The sequence below is a fragment of the Monodon monoceros genome, unplaced genomic scaffold (assembly GCF_005190385.1).
Source record: "Monodon monoceros isolate NGI ecotype Baffin Bay Population unplaced genomic scaffold, NGI_Narwhal_1 Super_Scaffold_10, whole genome shotgun sequence".
In the NCBI taxonomy this organism is placed as follows: domain Eukaryota; kingdom Metazoa; phylum Chordata; class Mammalia; order Artiodactyla; family Monodontidae; genus Monodon; species Monodon monoceros.
The window spans coordinates 25,161,170-25,185,566 of record NW_021703766.1 but is presented as its reverse complement, the minus strand read 5'-3'; positions in this window follow the sequence as shown (position 1 = coordinate 25,185,566).

The window sequence follows — 24,397 nt, the reverse complement described above, 5'->3', positions numbered from 1 at the left end:
GGGGAATGGGGGATAAGAGGCAAGGAAGCAAAATAACCACATCACTTTTTAACCAAAATTTAGCAATCTCTTTCTTCATTAAACACACCCCTGGTTGCTCTAAGTTTTTTGCTTAGATTCCAGAGTTTCCAGAAACATTGATTCTATCAGTATTTGTCAATGTAATGGTTGCTTTGCTGAAAGGAGCAGGTCTTTAAGCTTATTACTCCAGTATTTTCTGTAACATCTATCTCAGGGTTTTTTTGCTGGCTCTTTCTTGATCTTACCAAAGAATAACAATGGAATGTTGTCAGACAACTCAGATTCATGTCCTTTTCTCAACTGGTTTGATATTTTTGGTTTGTTTATTGAAATATATAGGGGTTGCCATTATTCAATTATGCCCTCAGGAGTTGCAACCAAGAAACTTAAGGGTATGGTGGGGAAAAAAATTCTTAACCTTGGAATCAGACAGTTTTCACCCTGTTGAGAGTGACTGTATGGAGCCATCTAATATATTACTCATTTTGATTTCAGAGATATTAAAATGTAAAATAAATGTTCAGTCTGAGTTGATGAAATACAGAAGATATCATGTCTGCAAATTAACATTATTTGTGTTTCCACTTACATTTGTTCAACTCCTAACATTCATTATTTCAAAACTACAAATTATAATGTTTTTTTCCTTAAAACACCAGTGTTCCCTAAATAACTCTAGTTTCTCATCTTTTGTTATGGTATATCTATGTAAAGGGATCTTTTAATTTCCACATATAGCCAGCCATTTTCCCCCTTGGGTAAATGTATAGAGTCACTGTTAGCTGTTTAATCTGAAAAATTTGCACTTTAATATTTTGTTTGGTTTTATAAGTGTATTTGTCTTATTCTTTGAAGAGATGCTTTTTTTCTCTACATCTGTTAAAATTGAGAAGGGTTTGTGGCTTACTACAGTAAGATGGGTTTACTTTGGAACTCAAAACAAAAATCAGATTTTAATAATGGCTCTTCTTCTTAATCTAGCTAATACGTGATGTAATTTAAGACCCATGTTCCCTCCTGTAAAAGGAAATTGCTAATAGTACCTCTTCCCTAAGCTTGAAGTAATGTAAGTAAGATGCTAAGAAGTCAGTAAATGATAAGTTGCTTCTGCTTTTTCTCTTTCTCCCTTTCTCTCCTCCTCCTCTGGCATTGTTTCCTTATTCTAGACCAAGCTTCAGTCCCTAGACTGATTTTTCCAATCCTGCTGACCTGGTATAAAGGTATTGGTTAGCAACACACTGCTTGTCAACTAGTTCTGTACGTATAGATCTTGGATTTGGCCTGATGCTGGGATGGTGATCTCTCTCATCTGTAAGCTCCTGGGCCATGAAAGTGAAACTATAAATTCTTTATCCTTTCTGAACCTATGTGAATGTTAGATTGAATATATATAATTGTTAGTTAGCACTGATTAAATTTCCCCAATCTCCCATCTTATTTTAAAATGATAAGCATATTAAACATTACAAAGAGGCATCACATCATGCCCTGATGATTTGCTACAAAGCCAGATGAACTTACCCATGTTTTATAGAAAAATGTAGAAAAGGGATATCCCTAAGTGTATATAAAACAACTAATGGCAAATAGATATCAAGAAAACCACCATCAGGATGCCTCAAGAGGAGTATAATAGTGTTGTTAATGTTGTAGTTAGTGTGTGCTGTCCATATTAAATGATTTTATGATCATATCAAAAATAACCTGTAAAGGCTTTTTTGTGGGATGCTTTACTCAAGCATATATTTTGCTATGCTAATTGTTTTATATAGATAAGGTCCTAAATTTCTTGATCATAAAGAACTCTACATGAGGTTTTTAAGGAACCTGACTCCCAGATTCGGAAGCACATTTTGTCTGTGACCAAGCCAGAGCAACCTGGATTTCTGTTTAATCGAATAGTTTATAACAATCTTGAGCGTGCATTAGAATCACCAGGGCAGTGAGTGATTCTGATGCAGGTGGTCTGTGGACATTTTGAGATGTGTGCACAACAAGAATAATGTCTTTAGTGGAATAATGAGATAGGCGAAAAGAAAAAGATGAATCTTCATAGCAGTCCATGATACAGATCTACTTACTGCCATTTTTTTTTCTTTTTTTTTTGTTTTTTGCGGTACGCGGGCCTCTCACTGTTGTGGCCTCTCCCGTTGCGGAGCACAGGCTCTGGACGCGCAGGCTCAGCGGCCATGACCCACGGGCCCAGCTGCTCCGCGGCACGTGGGATCTTCCCGGACCAGAGCATGAATCCGCGTCCCCTGCATCGGCAGGCGGACTCCCAACCACTGCACCACCAGGAAAGCCCCCTTACTGCCATTTTATAAGCAAGGAAACTGCCTCTGAGATATGAAATATTAGAGAATCTTAGGTAAGAGTGTCAGTAAATGAAGAAGCCTTGAATCAAAGCCAGGTCAAATCAAAGATTCTGCTAGGTATCTATGATACAAGCTATAATGAAGACACTGAGACAATGACTCAGGCTGTTCTTCTCAATCTTTAAAAAAAAAATTCAGATGTGGAAATAAAGGTGCATTGCTGGTCCAGCAACAGTTTGCCATTGGTACTTTTCCCTGGGGGGTGTACACCACTGAGTTCTAACTAATCAATTGTCTGTCAGCTCTTCGTGATTTCTCTCTGAATTAGCAGAAAATATGTCCCTGCTCTGTGGAGGCCAGAGCCTTTCATGCTGGTCTCCTGGCTAGGGAGGGAGTGCTGTGATAAGGAGTTGAGAGAAGCAGATGTTCTTGGTGTGGAACTGAGACAGGCACTTCCAGAGTGTGGCAGAGCGACACCATCTGCCCTTCTGCAAGTTCCCAGCCCAGCTGCTCCTGAGGAGGAAGAAAAAGCAATTTAGAATATTTTTGTGGGGCTTCCCTGGTGGCACAGTGGTTGAGAGTCTGCCTGCTGATGCAGGGGACACGGGTTCGTGCCCCGGTCCGGGAAGATCCCACATGCCGCGGAGCGGCTGGACCCATGAGCCATGGCCACTGGGCCTGCGCATCCGGAGCCTGTGCTCCGCAACGGGAGAGGCCACAACAGTGAGAGGCCCGCGTACCGGGAAAAAAAAAAAAAAAAAAAGAATGTTTGTGTGGTCTCTTCCATCTAGGGTGTTGCAAGTGTTTCCTATCAGCCTGGGCCCCACCAGACTCATTTCATTAGTCAGATTCTTAGAAACACAATTGTGAGGTGTGCTGAAGCCATTCAGGAATGATGCAAACTAGAGAACTTTCTCTATCTATTATCATTAGAGATTTCCCCAAATCCTTGAATTGCACTAAAGCTATCACATTTTAGTCTTTCAACAAATATGATGTACCTACTCTTATTAGGAGCTGTGCTGGTTTGGGGAATGAAATAGAGAATAAAAGACATGATAGTCACTGTCTTCCTGGAGAATTAGTCTATTGGGGGGAAGGGACAATAAGCCTAACAACCCCCAGAGAAATAATTGCTATTAAGAGATGTGCAATTATCTACCACACCCTGGTAATACAGACTATATAACAGAACCCCTTATCCAGAGGGATATGTTTCAAGACCCCCAGTGAATACCTGAAACCATGGATAGTACCAAACTTTATGCAGGCAGACCTCGAAGATTGTGGTTTCAGTTCCAGATCACCACAGTAAAGTAAATATCACAAAAAGATGAGTCACATGAAGGTTTTGTGACTATAAAATTTATGTTTATGCTATACTGTGGTCTATTAAGTGTGCAATAACTTTATGGCTAAAAAAATAGTGGATATACCTTAATTAAAAAATACTTAATTGGTAAAAAATGTTAGCTGTAATCTGACAATGCAAGGTTGCCACAAACCTTCAATTTGTAGAAAATGCAAAGTCTGTGAGGTGCAACAAAGTGAAATGCAATAAAATGAGGTATTCCTATATACGTACTGTATTTACTCCTGTACTAGTGAGCGAGAAGCATATGCAGTGAGAGCACTCTGGACAAAGGGATGATTCATCTCCCAGGCAGGATAGAGTTGGACAGTATGAAATTTCATCATGTTACTCAGAAGGACAGTGCACAATTTAAAACATATTACTTGTTTATTTCTGGAATTTTCCACTTAATATTTTGGGGTCCTGGTTGACTGTAGGTAACTGAAACCATGGAAAGTGAAACTGCAGGTTAGGGAGGAATATTATAATGTCAGCCCTTCACACTGTTCTTATTCCCACCCAAACGAGACAATGGTAGGTTCCTTAGGTTTGTTTCATTCATTTTGTTTTGATTTAGGGGAAGAGACTGGTCATTGGCCAGAGTATGTGTTAAGTAAGATGGGTGGGATATATCAAGGCAAAGAGGAAAAATAATTTGGGACAGGAGAAACTTCTCAGTCCAAGTTACAAAACACCAAAGAGGGCTGTGTGCTTTTCTGTAACTCCAAGCTGCTCCTATGTCTGGAGGGTAGGTGAACTTTGGGAATAAGCACATGAGGCTGTTTCGTGTGAGGTTTACCAGTAGCTTTCTATAAGATTTGTGGATGAAGATAAATGTCATTTAAAGGTAATGCCTTACATAAAAATTTATGAAGATAGTATATTTCTCAATCTTTCTATATATCTCTCTTCATTTCTCAGTCACAATATTTCTATTAGTCTCTCTCACACACACAATGACTGCACAATTGCATGAATAATAAATATTTGGAATTGTAAAGACTGGCATATCTTCCAAATTTTTATGTTTAAAACAGTGGTTTTAAGGTAGTTGTGAGAAACTGGGTGATGTTTCATTGCACCACAGGGACTGAGCAATCATAAAGCAGTCGAAAGGACGTGAACCGTGGAGTAAAACTGTCTTGAATTTAAATCCTGGTTCTGCCATCTACCAAATGTCTGAGCTTAGGCAAGTCACTTAGCACTTGTATCTTATGTTTTGTCATCTGTAAAATGAGGATAATAAAACTGCTACCAGGCAAACCTTCTGCATGAATTATATGAGAACACATGTGTCAGGAGTCCTAAATTCATTCCTATGGACCCTAGAATTTTATGCAAAATACTATATTTATATGCATTTGGGGGATATAAGTGTTCATAGAACTTACCAGATTTGTCAGATTGTTTGAGTCATTAATCTCAAAGTACCCAGGGCTCAAAACAAGGGCTCCACAAAGATAACTTCCCTATTCCCTTACTTTGAAAATATTATATTATGATTTTTCAAATAGTGTATATATATATATATATATATATTAGTGGATATACAGTCAGGGTAAATTACTGATTGATTTCCCCAGGCAAGTGTTCAGAATTCTAGTGAGGAGGATTTATTCATCAGGCTTAGAGTGGTACATCATAATGTTTAATATCTTGTTCTCTAAAAGTCACGAAATCCAAGTTCAACACTCAGCTTATGCCCCTAAAGGCAGCTAGCATTTACGTAAATATTGTAGCTAGTAACCAATAAATCTTATTGTATTAAGCCACTGACATTCTAAAGGTTGATTTCTTGCTTAAATAAAGTGTAATGGGGGGCTAAGGGAGTTTGTAGGTTGCACACTCTTTAGTTGGTTCAAGACCCAGGCTCTTACTCTTTTGTGGCTCCACCATTAGGGAATTTCAAACGGCCTTGGTGTGTTCTCGATTCAGCCCCGGATTCGGAAAGGCAGACCACCACTTCTTAAACATATTCACTTGGAAGCATGCTATTTCTGCTCATATTCTATTGGCCAGAGTTAATTACATTGCCATGCTTAATTGAAGGAAAAGTTGGAAAGTGTAGGTTAGTACCCCATAAATGAAGAAAATGGGTTTTGATGAACTCACAGTCCACTCAGTCACACTGCCTTTGTGGAACTGGGCAAGTCACTTCTTTTCTCCTCTCTAGGCCTCACTTTTCCTATCTTTATGGTAAACAGCTTAATACTTTCTTCACGGGGTTGTGAGCATTAGATGTACTCGTCAACGTGAAGCTTTCACGCTGTTCCTTGTGTAACGTAAGCGTTTGCCGTCACTATGTATATTATCATTTCTACAGCAGCCTTGACTGAGAGAAGTTAATGCTATCTGGGTGGATATAGGGTCCTCATTTACAAAGATTCAAAGGAATTCAGTGCCTTGAAAGGCTTCCATTAAAAAATAATAATAATAAAAACAAAAAGTCTCGACGTCTAATGCTTAAAGAGAGTTTGGTGATCTCTTGATCCAGTTCACGTATGAGCTTGTCTGGAGCTCCTGGGATGACATAGAATGGATCCAAATTGTACTCTTTGAAAAAGTGGTTGTCATCAGGCCTAATTGCTCTAGGCACAATTAAGTGTGAATTAAATTATCACCCAAATGCCTTTTCATTTAGCTTTGTAGTTTATGACTTTGCCACCAGCTTCAGGTATCTGACTGCCGAATGAAGAAAAAAAAATATGGCACCTACTGGAAACCAGAACGCGTGTAACCACAGATCATTCTGATTTCAAAGGGTAATCTGGGTCCGTTAGAGGGATATAACATGCAGGCACATTTTCCCTGGCAACTTCAAGCAGAAGTGAATGTTTGCAAGACATATTTTAATCTGGCACAGCAGAGCAATCTTTGCTCTCGGAATGTTTTCGTTTGTATAATCTGGCTCCTCTTTCTCTTCCTTTCTCTTCCTTGCGGCGAGCGGGGGCTACTCTTTGTTGCTCTGCAGGGGCTTCTCACTGCAGTGGCTTCTCTTGTTGCAGAGCACAGCCTCGAGGTGCGCAGGCTTCAGTAGCTGTGGCACACATGCTCAGCAGTTGTGGCTTGCGGGCTCTAGAGAGCAGGCTCAGTAGTTATGGTGCACGGGCTTAGTTGCTCCGTGGCATGTGGGATCTTCCCCGACCAGGGCTCGAACCCATGCCCCCTGCATTGGCAGGCAGATTCTTTTTTTTTTTTTTTTTAACATCTTTATTGGAGTATAATTGCTTTACAATAGTGTGTTAGTTTCTGCTTTATAACAAAGTGAATCAGTTATACATATGTTCCCATATCTCTTCCCTCTTGCGTCTCCCTCCCTCCCACCCTCCCTTTCCTACCCCTCTAGGTGGTCACAAAGCACCGAGCTGATCTCCCTGTGCTATGCGGTTGCTTTCCCACTAGCTATCTATTTTACGTTTGGTAGTGTATATATGTCCATGCCACTCTCTCACTTTGTCCCAGCTCACCCTTCCCCCTCCCCATATCCTCAAGTCCATTCTCTAGTAGGTCTGTGTCTTTATTCCCATCTTACCCCTAGGTTCTTCATGATCTTTTTTTTTTTTCTTAGATTCCATATATATGTGTTAGCATACGGTATTTGTTTCTCTCTTTCTAGCTTACTTCACTCTGTATGATACGACCCAGCAATCCCACTACTGGGCATATACCCTGAGAAAACCATAATTCAAAAAGAGTCATGTACCAAAATGTTCATTGCAGCTGTATTTACAATAGCCAGGACATGGAAGCAACCTAAGTGTCCATCATCGGATGAATGGATAAAGATGTGGCACATATACACAGTGGAATATTACTCAGCCATAAAAAGAAACGAAATTGAGATATTTGTAGTGAGGTGGCAGGCAGATTCTAAACCACTGAGCCACCAGGGAAGTCCCTCCAGCTCTAAAATATCTTACTGATGAAAAGTGCCCTTCATTTATCTTCTGTCTCTAGCAATTATTGCTGTTCTGTTGGCCACGTAGTGTGATTGCAAAGAGAATCTATACCTTGTGATGGTTTTGACCTCTATCTTCAGAAACTGAACGTTATCAGCTCCTTTGATGTCCCTCTATTTGCCCACTATAGAGGAGACCACCATCCTGTAAGCCTGTGAATCTCTTCCTCTCTCTCTCCCTGAAGACATTAATAGTTGTTTTTAAGTTTTCTTCCCCTTCTATAGTTTATTTCCTCCAAGTAGCTTTTGTCATTTTTTACCCTCTGTCCTATCTATCTTTATTTGTTTTACTTGTTTTGGCTTGTGATACTCATGTTAGAAAATTTTCACAAGTCTGATGATTGTTAACTTTTTTCTCATATGAGGACTAGAGCAGTGAAAAGCTGATGGGAAGCTCTGGGAAGGGCTTGTTTAATGTGAGCCACACTGTAGGGTGATCTGGTTGATCCATTTCACTATGTAACTTCAGACACTAGTAGTTTTAGATTTTTCACTGGAGCTGGTTAGATTCCTCTGACGAGATATTTATAGTCTCCAATGTGGCAGAAGAAGTCTTTTTGCCAGTGTCCCAAGAGCTATTAGGGAAAGGCTGGGGAGAAGCTCTTAGAATTCAACATGTAATCTTTCACTTAATCACTCCCTCCCAACTAGTAAACCAGTTGCTTGCCTTTGGTTGTCGTTGTCCCTTTATTTATACTATACAAGTCTTTGAGGAAGAGAAACTTCATGCATGTGTTGAGTTGACCAACTCTAAACAAAAACATCTTCATTATGATTTTAATTTGCATTTCCTTGATTACCAGTGAGAGACTATATACACTTATCTTTTATTTTTTTAATATTTATTTAGTTATTTATTTGGCTGCACCAGGTTCTAGTTGTGGCATGCAGGATCTTCGTTGCTGCATGTGGGATCTTCATTGCGGCATGCAGGATTTTTAGTTGCGGCATGCACATGGGATCTAGTTCCCTGAGCAGGGATTGAACCCAGGCCCCCTGCGTTGGGAGCACGGAGTCTTAGCCAGGTTTCCAGGTTGCATATGGTAAGAAAACAGTCAAACCCAAATCTGTGTTCACAGGGCAGTGCAATAGCCTTTCAAAAATGCTTTCCGTGGAGAAGAGACCAGAATCAAAAGCAGGATCTAAGATCGCAGGTGAAAGGGTAATTACTCACTAAAGAATGTACCGCAAACCATTTCTGAATAGGGGAAGGACTCCTAAGGACTCTGCTTTTGATCATCTTGACCTGTTGGATAGTGGCATGTACTGTATTTAGAGAACGTAAGATATTGAGTTAGAATTCATTCATTTCCCAACTTTACTTCTTTATAGGTTTAATGATTTGGGGGAAAGTCAATAAATTTATGAGCCTTAAATTCTTCACCTGTAAAGTTAGGGGGAAATCTCTGCCACATGTCATCCATTTTACAAAAAACTGTACAATTACATGAATGAGCTTTGTAAGCAGTAAAACACTACACCAATTAGATTATCATTAGTACTTTGATCAGCTAATCTCTGTTGCTAATTATGATGCATCAAGTGAACTTCGCTCAAAGGTTTAAATAGTTAACCACCTACACGACCCAATAATTCTGCATAGTGGATCAAAATCATGGCATCTCTTATGAGTTAGGGAGGCGATGCTAGAGTGGAAATCAGAGTATGAGTTACACAAACTGTAGTTTCATTCCTTTGCCTGTTAGCTGTGTGTCCTTGGGCAAGATTCTGAACCTCTCTGAGGTCTGAATTTTTTAATCTGTAAAATAAGGATACTCATTTCTACCTCTAAGTGTTACGATGAGTAAATAATATGATAAACACTATCCATGTAAAGAGTTCTTGGAATTTACTAGAATTTAAGTAACTCCTATGCTTCTCCTCAAACCCATTTTATTCTAAACATTGTTTGAATGTTCAGAGAACATATCTGGGTGGTTCTTATGTTGGATGAAGAATTAAGCGCAGGCAGGCACCTGAACTTGGAGAGAAGGGTAGTCTGCTGACTCATTGAGAATGGCAAATCCTCTATCTAGATCTGATCATATTATATGAAAATGATAAAGTCCAAATGCTAAATGGTATGATATTTGTATTTGTTTTTTAAAGAATTGTGAGAACTTCAGCATCTCTAGTTATGAGCCCCACTGTATCTGGGTTCTTATTGTCTTTCATTAGTCAAGTATAATTGACTAACTTCTTTGCCCCAGCCGTACTTGCCTCCCCAACATTTTTCAGAGAAGATGGGACTGGTTTGTTGTAGGCCCTTAATAAATGTCAATGAATAAAGACATTCCTGTTCCTACAATTGACTATTTGGGTATGTTCTCTTGTATATAGAGGCTGCTGCTGCTGCTGTCATCGATAATGATGATCATGAAATAATGTTAACGACAACAGCAACCCTCTGTTTAGATAATAAGATGTTCCATGCACTGTGCTAAGTTGTTTAACATGATTTTTTTCTTAAATCTTCAAAACAGTTCTCTGCACAGACTAACAAGTTAACCATGGAACAAGACAAGTAACTTCTTCAAATTTACATCCAGTATTTTATGGAGGGAGAGAGAGAGACAGAGAGAGGGAGAGAGAAGGAAAGAGACATACTATGTTCAGTTAACCAACTTGTATTAAAATATCAGGTTTACTCTATTCAGTATTCTCTAGATTAACCCCTTATCAGTCATATTACTTGCAAATATCTTCTCCCATTCATTGGGTTGCCTTTTTGTTTTGTTGATAGTTTCCTTTGTTGCACAACAACTTTTTAAATTGATGTGGTCCCATTTGCTTGGTTTTGCTTTTGTTGCCCTTGCCTGAGAGGTTAAACCTGTGTTAATCATTATCATCCTCTCATTATCACAATAATCAAGTACTTAAATTAAGTGTATCATTTCTGAGAGCCATCTGTCAAAGTTGTGCTATGAGCGCATCCAAGCTATAGAATTGTGAGGCCTGATATTGTACATACTATGGGCTGCTTCGCCTCCGGTTCATTCCTGGGGCACCACAGGCCATTTTTCAATCAGGCAACAATCTACGTGACTAGATCTTTGATCAAAAGATTCTGTCAGGGCTTCCTTGGTGGCGCAGTGGCTGAGGGTCCGCCTGCCGATGCAGGGGACACGGGGTCATGTCCCGGTCCAGGAAGATCCCACATGCCGCGGAGCGGCTGGGTCTGCGGGCTATGGCCACTGAGCCTGCGTATCCGGAGCCTGTGCTCCGCAACGGGAGAGGCCACAACAGTGAGAGGCCAGTGAACCGCAAAAAAAAAAAAAAAAAAAAAAAAAAGGTTCTGTCAGACAGGATGACTATTGTAGGTAGCAGGGAATAACTAAAACGAACACAAACAGCTATTCTCCTTGGCCCGTTTAATCTTTCTTAAACTCAGACAAATCTTCATTGTAATCTATTTCTAAATCATGTCTACTATCTTGATATTAGGTAGTGTGGAAGGATGAAACAACAGATGCATTTAGGGAAATGTGAAAAGCCAGGAGTAGTGAAGGAAGTGAAGGGCACCTGAGGTAGAGTAGAGAGAGATGAGTTTGAAAAGGTCATCAGAAGAGATGCAATGAGGATCTTGTGTGATAAATAAGGGGAGGTAGTCACTTAAGAATTTGCCGGAAAGTGACATGATTGGATGTGCATTTTTAAAAGGTTAGTCTAATAGTTTCCTCCATTCAGGGTACTGTTGATCAGAGGGAGTGTTTGGAAGCATGTGTGGGGAAAGGGGACATTTTAAAAATAAACCTTTTTATTTTGGAGTAATTTTAGATGTACAGAATACTTGTAGGGTTAATACAGAGAGTTCCATATACCTCTCATTTAATTTCCTATTTTGTCAGTATCTTATCACAGTATGTTTGTCAAAGCAAACATTAGTTAATACAAACATGTATTAACTACATTCCCAACTTCATTTGGCTGTTACCAAATTTTCCATTTATGTCCTTTTGTGTGTGCGTTCCAGGATTTAAATTAGTGTATTACTTGCCTTAAATGGTCATGTCTCTTTAGTGTCCTCTGGTCTCTGAAATTATTCATCTTTTCTTTGTTATTTGTGATCTTGACAGTTTTAGGAGTACTCCCCAATCTGACATTTTATAGAATGCTCACTGATTTGTATTTGTCTAATATTTTCCTCATGATTAGATCACAGTTATGCCTTTTATAAAAGAATATCACAAAGTGCACTTACATCATATCAGGGTACATGATATCTACATGACATCACTGGGGATGGTAAACTTTATCACATGTTAACATGGTATATGCCAGGTTCCTCCTCTATAAAGTTGCTATTATTTTTCTTTCCCTACTCAGTTCATTGGAAGCCAATCATAAATCTAGTCCAAGGTCAGCAAAGGAGGGGTAAAGCTCTGCTTCCTGGATGAGGAGTATCTACATACACTATTGGGAATTCTTCTAGAAGGACATTATCTCTTCTCTTAGGAAGCAGTTTTTGTTACCCCAGTTACTAGAGATATCACTGATATTTGTTGGGCAGGATCCAAGTAAGCTAAGGGTTCTGCAATTTGGGGGTCATTTCTGTATAACAAAAATTACATGTCCCTAAACACCAATAGCTCTTCCTTTGTGAAGCTCTGTAGTAGGTGCATTCTCAGTGGGGGCGATGTCACCTCTAAGGGTGTGAAAATTGATTCTTTGGGGCAGAAAACAATCTTCCTTTTGTTATGTATAAAGCGCAAATACACAAACAGTGAAAGAACAGATATATAGTATATATAAATACCTGTGGTATTAAAATTTCATGGAGAACAATCAGGAAAAATACGCCTAAAAATATTCCTGGGGATTGATAATAAAAAAAAAGCGTGAGAAATATCAGTTTAGCTGAAAACTGGCAAATGAGTTGAAGTGCATAAGAGGAGGGTTTGAGCAAGGAACAGAAAGGAAAGGAAAAGGTATCAATCCAGAAATTACTTCAGTCGACCTCCAGATTAAGCATATTATGGACGTTAATGAGAACACTGTTTCTTTTTGTTTAGGATTGATTTCTATGTGATTTTTTGGATTACTGTCTTTAAAAAAGTTAGTCACTTAAGATAAGCCATAAAATTATTTAAAATATTTCAGGGAAAAATGACAAATTATATGATTTTTTTGCACACCCAACAAAATTTTGGAACGTATTGCTTACATATAGCAGCATTCCCCATACTTCTACATGTTTTGATTATACCTTCCTTCTAGCTTCACAGACATTTTCTGGATAGTTGAAGTTACTGGATCACTGACCCTGGAAAATAATGTAGTGACCGTCATACATTTTATGACTTTATCTGGGTTAACTCTGATAGGAATCCTTGAGATATGGCTTCAAGACCTGTGCATTTTTTGAAGAAAAATCTGAGTGTAAGCAATAAAATTAAAATTTTTTGATGGGAGAGGTGAAGAAGAGTGCCACTCAAACAGATGATGTTTATGTTCTTTTGATTTAATCTCAAGGTAATATGTGCTTAGAAGGTCTGGAAAATAAAGGAGAGTATAAAGAATAAAATACATAATGCATGCAATTTTATTGCAGTTTTAGTACTTTACTAACCAATATTTTCCATGACTTAAATATATTTTCCTCCTTTATAATGTTTACTTTTTAATAACTCTATAATATCCCAATATTTAAGGTATACGTATATACTTTTTCAATCAAACTTCCTCTCTCTTCCTATTCATTATTCGATTTCTTTACACTCAGGTAAGCTCAACTTCATATCACTTGCCTTCTTTTATGAGCAACTCTATCATTCTTCCTTTTCCAACTTCATGACCTTTAGCTATGTGAATTATCTAAGGCTGCCCTTTAAACAGCATTCTTCCATGGACAAAGCCCAGAGAGCAGTTTAAAAAAAAAAAAATTCAGTGAGTCTTATTTAGTACAGTGCAAAACTCTGAATGATTATGGAAATGAGTAGTTATATTTAATGCATCTCACAGTCAGATGTGTGTATACATTATGACACCAAAATAGAGGTCTTAAATGAGTTTAAGGACCCCGGTTAGGATTTATGACTTCCCAGGGTACTGAAGTAAGTAGGAAATTAGATTGACAAACTACTGATCTTTGAAGAAGAATAATGAGTGGGAGACGAACAGGGAGACAAGGCAGGAAAGTGATATACTAGTTTTCAAAAAGACAAGGAAGTTATATTCCTTAAACGATGAGCTGTGAGCATGACTTTAATACCCAATGAAGTTGACATTTTTGTTCTGTTTGACTAGTTAATCTTCATTCCTACTTCCTAAGGCGATTACAGGTTTTCTTTCAGGTCTATTTTCTTTCTGAATCTCAGGTCATATGATTTGGTTGTTGCAGTTTGTGTTAGGAGTTAACCCTACCACTGCTCCTGTAGATGAGTTCTGAGGGACTTAAGACAATCAGCACATTTTATCAGTACTTCCCGGATCCTAGTGATTTGTTGATGTGGGGGGGGGGGGGCATGTGACACACTTGGATCGATGAGAGATAGAGCTAGAACTTGTTTTATTCACTGAGAGAAAGTAGCTCCTCTCTGCACTAGAGCTTTTGGACCTGAGAGAACATGAGATCTGTAGGTGCTGAAGGTTTAATTGGGCCTACAGAGGAGATCAAGGTGGATAACAAAGCCAATGAAGACGGTGGAATAGGCAAAGGTGGAGAATCCTGTCTTGATGCCAGCATGGGAGTCTTGTAATCTGACCGGGGATAAAGACAGACCACCTCTTCAAATGTTAATTTATGTAACTTGAAATGCTTCAGTTGCTCCTTTTAGTTGCTACTGATTACTTTCTGTCCTCTGCTTGCTTTGGAGGATTTTTCTTTAGGATCCTTTTTTTTAATTCTTTAAAAAGAAATTAAATCTTACTCTACTCAAGAACATTCTTCTTGAGTAATATTACCAATCTCAGTGACCATCTTTGTGCTGATGACTCCCAAATATTTATTTCCACTTCCCTAAGTGACAGATACCTATTTGATTTCATCTACTTGAGAATGCTTCAGTATGTTTTATCTACTCCCAATGCTGACATGTCTCCTCTGATCTCAATTTCAGTTAATAGAATCACCATCCACCTATTTTCTCCAAGTACTGCTTGAAATAACCTTGATACATCCCAATCCTATCTTTCATCACATTAGACCAATTATCCTCAAAATTAGCACACATTAGACCTACCTGAGGCACCTGTAGATTCCAGGCTGGGAATGGTCTGGGTTGGGATCCAGAAATGTGTGTTTTTATCAGGCTCCTCAGGTGATTCTGATGTAGGTTGTCTATGGACCATATTGTGAGAAAAGCGACATTTAGATCATAAAATTATTTAGGACAGAGGTCATGACTCATTACATTTGTATCCCCAGCATTTAGGAAAATACTTGATACATAGTAACTGATTAAAATATTGGAAAAATGGATGGATCCTGAAGACAACAAACTTAGACATGTCAATAATTTGGCCATTTCCATCACTAACTCTGCCACTGCTTTAGTCGACTAAGAATTAATCTATGACATTAAACTTAGTAGAATTTCTGAGTGAGGTATAAACACCTGTGTTGTTGAATATAAGCCCATATTATTTTTATGAGACAAAGAAAACATTTAAAAAATGAGTAGTTTCAATGGAATATTACCCAGCCATCGAAAGAAATGGAATTGAGTCATTTGTAATGAGGTGGATGGACTTAGAGTCTGTCATACAGAGTGAAGTAAGTCAGAAAGAGAAAAACAAATACCGTATGCTAACACACACATGTGGAATCTAAAAAAATGGTACTGATGAACCTAGTGGCAGGGCAGGAATAAAGACGCAGATATAGAGAATGGACTTGAGGGCACAGTGGGGGAAGGAGAAGCTGGGATGAAGTGAGAGAGTAGCACTGACATATATACACTACCAAATGTGAAGTGGATGGCTAGTGGGAAGCAGTCACATAGCACAGGGAGATCAGCTCGGTGCTTTGTGATCGCCTAGAGGGGTGGGATAGGGAGGGTGGGAGGGAGGGGATATGGGGATCTATGTATACTTATAGCTGATTCACTTTGTTGTACAACAGAAACTAACACAACATTGTAAAGCAATTATACTCCGATAAAGATGTTTTTAAAAAAAAGTAGTTTACTACCTTCTTATCTTTCAGTTTTACTCTCAAAAACATATCCCTTATCAGCAGTTTCTCTTTACTACAGTAAGTTCCCATATTTCCACAGGAGCTACCTTTGGAAAACATAAATCTATTGACATATATGTCATTCCTTTTTACAAAAATTCATGTAGGATCCTCATTTGCTAGAGGGTAACAACCCTAGATGCTGATCTCTTTTATGACTCGATGCCTTTGTGTGTGATGCTTCTTTGGAATGGCTTACTCTCCCTACTTTGAAAAAAGAGTAGATGATGAATAGATAGATAGATAGATAGGATCCCTCCATCAAGATCCAGATAAATGGTATCTCATCAGTAAGGCTGTGACTCCCCTCAGGTAGAACTATTTGCTTCTTTCTATACAGCTCTGAGAAAAGTTGTCTTTATCTCGCATTGTAAAGTTGTATTCTTTTGTTTCCACGTGTATACCATTTGTTTGCAAATCTGACAGTTATACTTCCCAAAGTTACTAAACATCTTGGTAGGAGTCAAATAGTTGAATCAAACTCACATATCTAATACTTGGAGGCTTCCACTGGCAGGTGGCCAAGGGATCACAAAATGTGTGTCTAAAATTCTCATGGTTCATGGCTGGTGGTATTACCAACATTCCATGAGATGGATGAAGAAGGGTTTTTTAAAAGAAATGCTGCTAACGTTGCAAAAATAAAGATATCTTCTACACAGTACAGGACCTTCACAATAAACACCAAGCCCTATAGAGTTACTTACAAGGGTTTTCATTATCTAGTCTCTGCCTCTATCTCCTCATTCATCTTGTCCTTTTTTTTTTCCCTCATATTCCATACTCCAGCCACAGTGGTCTGCTTCCATGCTCTAAATCCCTTTCCTCTCTGCTTTTATATAACATGTTTATTATGCTTAGAGACACCCACCCTCCCAAAACTTTCTGAGGTTCACTTCAAGTTTTATTTCCTCAGGTACAACCCCTGTGTATGGCCTTCTTACTCCTTGGTCTGTTGCGAGTAACCATCCTCTGTGCTTCTAAATGACTGCATGCCATTTCAGTCTTCACATGGATGTTTATTTTTCTATGCTAGACTCTGAGCTTCACCACCCCTCCATACTTCGTATCTACTGCAAAACTTAATAAATTAATTAATGATGAATTGATTAAATAAGTAACTGATGACTAATAATAGTTAATATAACAATTCTTAATATGTTAATAAATAAACTAGTTAATATAATAAGTCATTTCAGGCAAAGATAGAATGAGGCTTTATTAGCGTTGCCTTCTCCTCACCATTCCTTGCACACACATACTCACACATACACACACCAGCTGGCACTTCTGTACATACAACAGCCTAATACCACTTGTTTAAACAAATATATTTAATACTAGTTCTTGGACCCATGAAATTTGCTGATTTACAAAGCTGAAAGAGAAAATCAGAGTATTATACCCAACTTAATTTACATTAGAGCCTCTCTGAGCTAAGTTTTAGTTTATTTATAGTTTTCTTCTTCAAATGTTTTTATAACTTGTAGAAAGACTTTGCTGTTTTTGAAAAAGCATTATTCAGGCTTTGAAAAAGCATTATTCAGGCTTTGATTTGGACAATAGGTTGTACCTCAAAGAGGAAAGAGGTAAGACCCTTAAAAATCATTATGCATCTAGACAAGAGTAATTAAAATCTAAAACGTTTACAGGGAGAGCTCCGGTTCAAGGTAGCATTAGAACAACTGTGTAACAGCAAAGTCTACCTTCATAGCTTTTACTGGAGAGATACTTGAAATTCATCAGTAAAATTAGAGCCCCATAACCTTTGTATCCTCTTCATTTCCAAGTTAAATTGGTACATGCAGACAAGAGATAAATTAGATAGTCTACATCATTAAGTCTCTTACTCAAAGTGGGAAACGAGGTTCTGTAAAACCATCAAGAGATAAGTTAAAGGATTTTGATTTTTCTCTCTCCCTGTTCTGCTCCTTCTCTATCTTCCCTTCCTCCTTTACCTCCATCCTACTCTAAGATGGCAATTGAGACACCTCTATTTATTTATTTTTGGCTGCACTGGGTCTTTGTTGCTGCGCGCAGGCTTTCTCTAGTTGCACTGAGCAGGGGCTACTCTTGGTTGCGGTGCGCGGGCTTCTCATTTTGGTGGCTTTTCTTGTGGAGCATGGACTCTAGCACACAAGCTTCAGTAGTTGTGGCACGTGGGCTCAGTAGTTGTGGTGTGCGGGCTCTAGAGTGCAGGCTCAGGAGTTGCAGCGCACAGGCTTAGTTGCTCCGCAGCATGTGGGATCTTCCCGGATCAGGGCTTGAACCCGTGACCCCTGCATTGGCAGGCGGATTGTTAACCACTGCGCCACCAGGGAAGCCCAAGACACCTCTATTTAAATGGTAAGATAGAAAAACATGGGTGATCTTAAATCATAATTTTTGTCTTCCTTTTTTTTTCCATCAGATGTTTCCGGGACTGTATTTTTAACCACACAAATTTATATTTGGGGAAAAAGCAATGGTGTTTGCAACCCCAAGAAATAGGGGAGCACCATATGTATGGAACCAGAGGAGACATTTAGTGTATCTAGAATTGTACTGTCTACATCTGGCTGTTTAAATTAATTGCATTTGAATACACTTAAAAACCTAATTCTTCCATCACCTAGGCTATATTTCAAGTACTCAGTAGCCACATGTAGCTAATGGCTGCCATGTTGTACAGAACAATGAAGCCCAGAACTCGATTTTTATTTTACTTCCTTAGGTAAACTGAATCTGACCTGTTCCTCCCCTTCTTCTTTCCCAGTGAGTCACATCTCTTTGTTCTTTACTCTTATGAGACTCCTCTTTCTTTCTTTCCAATTTGTCCCACCATTTGCAAATAGACATTAATATGTATTAGTAACCCCATCTTCACTGTGCTAGGATCTGTTAGGGAAAGTACTGGCAGAGCAAATCGATTTGATAAATACTTTTGAATAAATGAGTGGATGGGATGGTAAATGATATGACTTGGGAAACGTCAGCAAAATATCAGAAGGGATGCGGAGGTTATAGAAGAACTTAAAACAGGCATACGACCTCACAATTTTATTTTTAAGTGAAGCAGTTTATACTCCTAATCAAGTGGGTGCTGCAAGGGAGGAATTGTTTTTCCTGCTACTGTTCTGGGTTCTCTGGCTGAGGTCTTGTAAATTGGATTGACAAAAGACGATTCACAAGAGAAAAACCAACAGAAGTTTATTTATTTATTTTTTTATGCTTAATAAAAATTTTATTTCCATTTTTTCTTTGTTCAAAGTTATCCAAACACTGGCAAACTTCTTAAATTGAAAGGAGAGTCATCTAACTTATTCAGCTCATTCAACCATCAATATTGAATATTTGTCTTTTTTCTTACACATATTTCTTGTATTCCAGTCGTGACATTCTAGAGCACAGTGAGCACATTTATAACTTATTACTGCATTACTACCTTGGCTATATGGGAACATATGTATATGTATAACTGATTCACTTTGTTATACAGCGGAAACTAACACACCATTGTAAAGCAATTATACTCCAATAAAGATGTTAAAAAAAAAAAAAACTCCAGTAGGTTAATTAGGCTGTCAGTTGTATGAAGTAAATTTTGGTCAAGGAATAGCCAGGGTACTAATGCAATAGAAGTTTATTGGCATGTGCATCACGCTTACACTTGGGAGCACTCACAGATGCGTAACACAAAGGGCTGGTTAGAACTTGGGTTTATGTAGTATATTAGCAGAGGCACAGTACTTCTTTAGAGAAGTGACAAGACAAAGGAAAAGGATTTTAAGTTTCTTGGGCAGCAAATTGTGAGAAGGCAAATATATGGAAACTAATGATAGATAAAGACTAGCTCATAAAGTTTATTATGTGGATTGCTCTGGTGCTGTCTCCCAGCTGATAAAGTTCTAAAATTGTCTTGAATGATTAGCTTGTTTCCTTCCTGGTACAGAGGAGAGGGAGTATACCTTTCAAAATTTATGTCCTGCTTTTAGGCAAATAGGGGGAAGGCAGAGAGCTTTTCTTGAACCTTCTTCCCAATTGCCTTCAGCTCAAAATAATGCTTATGCCAAAGTGGCACATTTTGGGATGGCGTATTCTGCCACCTGAGATGCTTAATGCTCTCTACCCTTTACTCAGCCATTGTGGCGTGCTCGTTCTAGAATCGTGCCATTATGGCATCATACTTGACAGTTTTCATGAAAAGGATTTCTGTGTATATGTGTCACTACCTTCTTCTCTATGTAGACATGCAGTTTCTTTCAATAGTGTTAAAAAAATGATGTGAAAATCTTGTTAGGAATTCGTAGTGAGATTAGAGATGATACTTCAAAGGACAGACTTGAAGATGCTTATCTAATATACCCTAAAGATAATCATATAAAAATCCCACCTAGGGTTCAAACTACACTTAGTGTATTCCTTAGTAAAGCAATAATTTTCCTTTTGTCCCAAATACTACAGAATGTTATTTTTAACTTTCCGTTATGACATGATTATATGACTTACGAAGTTACAAAGTTGCAACTAACTCCTCAAGAATGCTTTATTTCAGTCCTAGAAAGAGAGCAAGAAAAAAAACCAAAAAAAAACCCTTCAGGTTGGACACAGTATTTCCCAGTTGGTAAGCAGCAAAACTGCCACTTCTTTATTTGATGAAATATGATGGATGGGAAAATATTTATCTACGGGTAGAAAAATATTAATGTGGAAAACAATCATTTGTCCAAGGCTTAAGGAATATGTTACTCTTTTTTTTAAATTAAATACAATTTATGCTAACCATCCTTTTCTACTTAACAAAATTAAGCATTCTTTATAAACAATATTCTATAAGAATATATAAAGAAGATAAGCATTATTTAGCAAATTAGCCTAAAGCTCACTTCTTGGATCTATCAGTTATGGTTCCTGGCTCATCCAAAGTGTTTTGTTGCAGCTGTTTTCTTATAAACTTATGTTTGTCATATAAATTTTGTGTTCCTCAGTTTCCCTAATATTAAGCAGTATGACAAACAGAATACATCAAATTATTCAGGGCCTGAGTGTTAAGTAACAGGCTGGTTGTCAGATAGATGACATTTTACTAAGGCCAGCCAATGCACATTTTTCTTGGCATTCACAGTGTACCGTATGATTAAGATAGCTAAGAGGATAAATGCCAGGTAAAGATGTTGTTCTAGCAAGATATTAAAGGAAGAAAAGGTTAACATTTTTCTTACTGGTGGCTATAAAACCATCATAAAGGTTTCTCCTCCTTTCTTGTCATCTTTTTTTGGTGTATCCTAGGATAAAACACTTGAAAACAAATTGGTTATAAATTAGATGTGTATTTTACCCTTCTCAGTGTTAGATGCTTATAAGAATCTGATCCTTTAAGAAACAATCTACATAATGATCCTTTAAGAAACAATCTACATAATCTCTTTGTTCTGCAAAATAGTAGATGAATTGTAATTTTGATGGCCCTGGAAAAAATAATGGTTAATTGTAACTGCATTTTTATTTTCTTAAGCAAAATGATGACCCTGTGTCTTTGAACCTGAGCTCTTTTTCTCAATTTAAGGCTTATAAAAAGCTACTCTTTTCATTGGAAGTTAAAGCATGAAAATCACAAGAAAAAAATAAACGTGAAGGTACTTTCACTTTTAAATAAATTATCATCCATGAAGGTCTGTTTTTTTTAGGAAAAGAGAGGCTATTTAAGTGGCAAATATAAAATAAACAAATTTAAACTATGACTTCAAGACTTGGTAAGAACAGAGAGTTTGGGACTTCCCTGGTGGCGCAGTGGTTGAGAATCTGCCTGCCAATGCAGGGAACACGGGTTCGAGCCCTGGTCCGGGAAGATCCCACATGCTGCGGAGCAACTAAGCCCATGTGCCCCAACTACTGAGCCTGCGCTCTAGAGCCTTTAAGGCACAACTACTGAAGCCCGTGAGCGCCTAGAGCCCATGCTCTGCAACAAGAGAAGCCACCATAATGAGAAGCCCGTGCACCACAACGAAGAGTAGCTCCCACTCGCCACAACTAGAGAAAGCCTGCACGCAGCAACTAAGACCCAAAAATGAAGACCCAGTGCAGCCAAAAATAAATAAATAAATTCATTAAAAAAAAAATAGAACAGAGAGTTTTAGATAAAATAATTCAGCTGCATTTTTACTATTTTTCCTCATGGTTCAGACAAGCCATAAAAATCCTACTTCAATATTTCAGTGGTGATAGGGGCTATTGAGTAAAGGAAACTGCTGGGCATCCCCATGTATAATGAAGTGCAGGATACATCCCATGATCTTACCACTGTGACAGACAGATAAAGAGTTTAAAAAACATTCTAGTAAGGAAAAAAACAGAATGATTCAGAAGAGAGAGAGTAACTCAGATGAGAATATGGTTTGTTCTGTCTGGGGTGTCAGTTTCCCCGAAGGAGGTAATTAGCATTATGGGTTTTAAAGGAAGGAGTAATATGCTGATTTTCGTATGCAGATATACCGTGACACTGAGTGCTTTTCTTTGTTTTATTTTATTAAGACCTAAAATAAAGGTGGCTGTAAACACGCAATCTTAGCTTAGTAAACAGTCAGATGCCAGATATGTAATTCCTTCTGAATAGTCTGCAGACTTCTGTGCTCAATAAAAATAAATGTAAAATGCACAGAGACAAAGGGGAGGGTCTTTTGTCCTTGTTGTTGCTAACAGTGTGTCACTTATTGTGTGTGAGAGGTCGAATTGTCACTGAAACCCCTTGGTTTCCATAAGTAGCAAATCTGCAGAGAAGTAATAAAGTAGAGTTGTTTGGCTATAATCAGGAATTACAGCTATAATGTACCTATAAGGACTATTTAATTAATTCAGTCAACAGCTGCCTTATCACCAGTGAAAATTAAGCTGCGTTTGACTAAGAACTCAAAACATAATTCAGTTAGTAAACTATTGAAAACCAATGGGGGGAAAAGTACCTTCTATGTACTTGTTTTAAAATATTCATGCTATCGAACCATTCCCACTAAATGCATAAATGACAACATAATATTCAACTATAACAGTTGGTGGAAGCCATTTTAAGTAGCAGTTTCACAAACAGAGATGAATTTTAATTTGCCATGCCAGTTGAGCTGTAATAAAAACTAATATTCCAGCTGTGGAAAAACAAAAAATTCACAAATCCACACAGCTTGGTTTAGAGTTATTTACAGGTTTCTTGGGTTTTCTTTTTCTGTTTTTTACTTTACAGTATGATGAAACCATCTTGTTTCTATCCATGCCAAAAGTTTGTTAAATCCCAAAACATGTCTTAGGAAATGAGAGAGGCATGTCTTTAGGGAAATAAAAATATCTTTGCTGTATTAGATTATAGTGTTCAATTTAGTACAAGTTAACTTAGCAGCTGAAAGTGTTAAGGTTTTTATACTATTTCCGAAATTGACAGGATTATTTTAGAGCAAATGGAAAATTTGGGCTGTTACTTTTTTTTTTTTAAACTAGGCTCCCTCCCTCCATCCCTCTTTTTTTTTTTAAATTAATTAATTTAATTTATTTATTTTTGGCTGCATTGGGTCTTCGTTGCTGCACGTGGGCTTTCTCTAGTTGTGGTGAGGGCTACTCTCCCTTGCGGTGTGCAGGTTCCTCATTGCTGTGGCTTCTCTTGTTGCTGAGCATGGGCTCTAGGTGCACAGGCTTCAGTAGTTGTGGCACACAGGCTTAGTTGCTCTGCGGCACGTGGGATCTTCCTGGACCAGGGCTCGAACCCGTGTCCTCTGCATTCGCAGGCGGATTCTTAACCACTGCGCCACCAGGGAAGCCCCTGGGCTGTTACTTTTGAAGTAAATGGAAAACAGATATTTTCAAATATTGGAGTTCACAAAAATGTCTTTTTGCAATCAGTGCTCCCTTCCTGGGTTGATACTTTATTAAGAAAAGTTTCAACTTGCCATTTATCAGGAAAACATTGTAGGGAAATCCATCTGCATTCTTGACTGCAAACACTAAATCCTGATGATGCAGAAATTTTTGTAGACCCCCTATCATATTCCCCAAATGGTGTTCTCACTATTAAATAATAACTAAATCTGCATAAGTGGGCACCATAAGTTTCCAACTTAGTATTCCATTTTACTAAAGGTTTTAAAATTATGCAGCCATCTTTAAAAAAAAGTTACTCCTGGGATTCTGTTGAAATCCTGTGGATTTACCAATATAATTTTTTTTTAAATGAAGGTGATGAAAGGAACTATGACAAGAAAAAAAAATAATGAGAAAAAAGAACAGTTTTCACCATCAGGAAAATTCCTTCTCTGTCTTCTGAGGATCTTGGAATGTAAGAAACGTGCTTTGTCATGCTGAGTGGGGAGACTCTCTGGGACCAAGGAGACTAAGTAGAGGAGCAGAATGAGGAACACCCTGCTTTTTATGAAAAAGAGGCTTTCCATGACCCAGTGGCAGAGCTCCAGAAAGGAGGGATGAGGTGGGAGAAGAGAAGGCAGGAAAAAAGGGGAATGGAGAGGGTATGGGTAGAGGGGGTGGAAAGCAAGAGAGAGAGAGAGCAGACAGAGAAAAAGAGAGAAATACAAAATTAATAAACAGAAACCTCAATT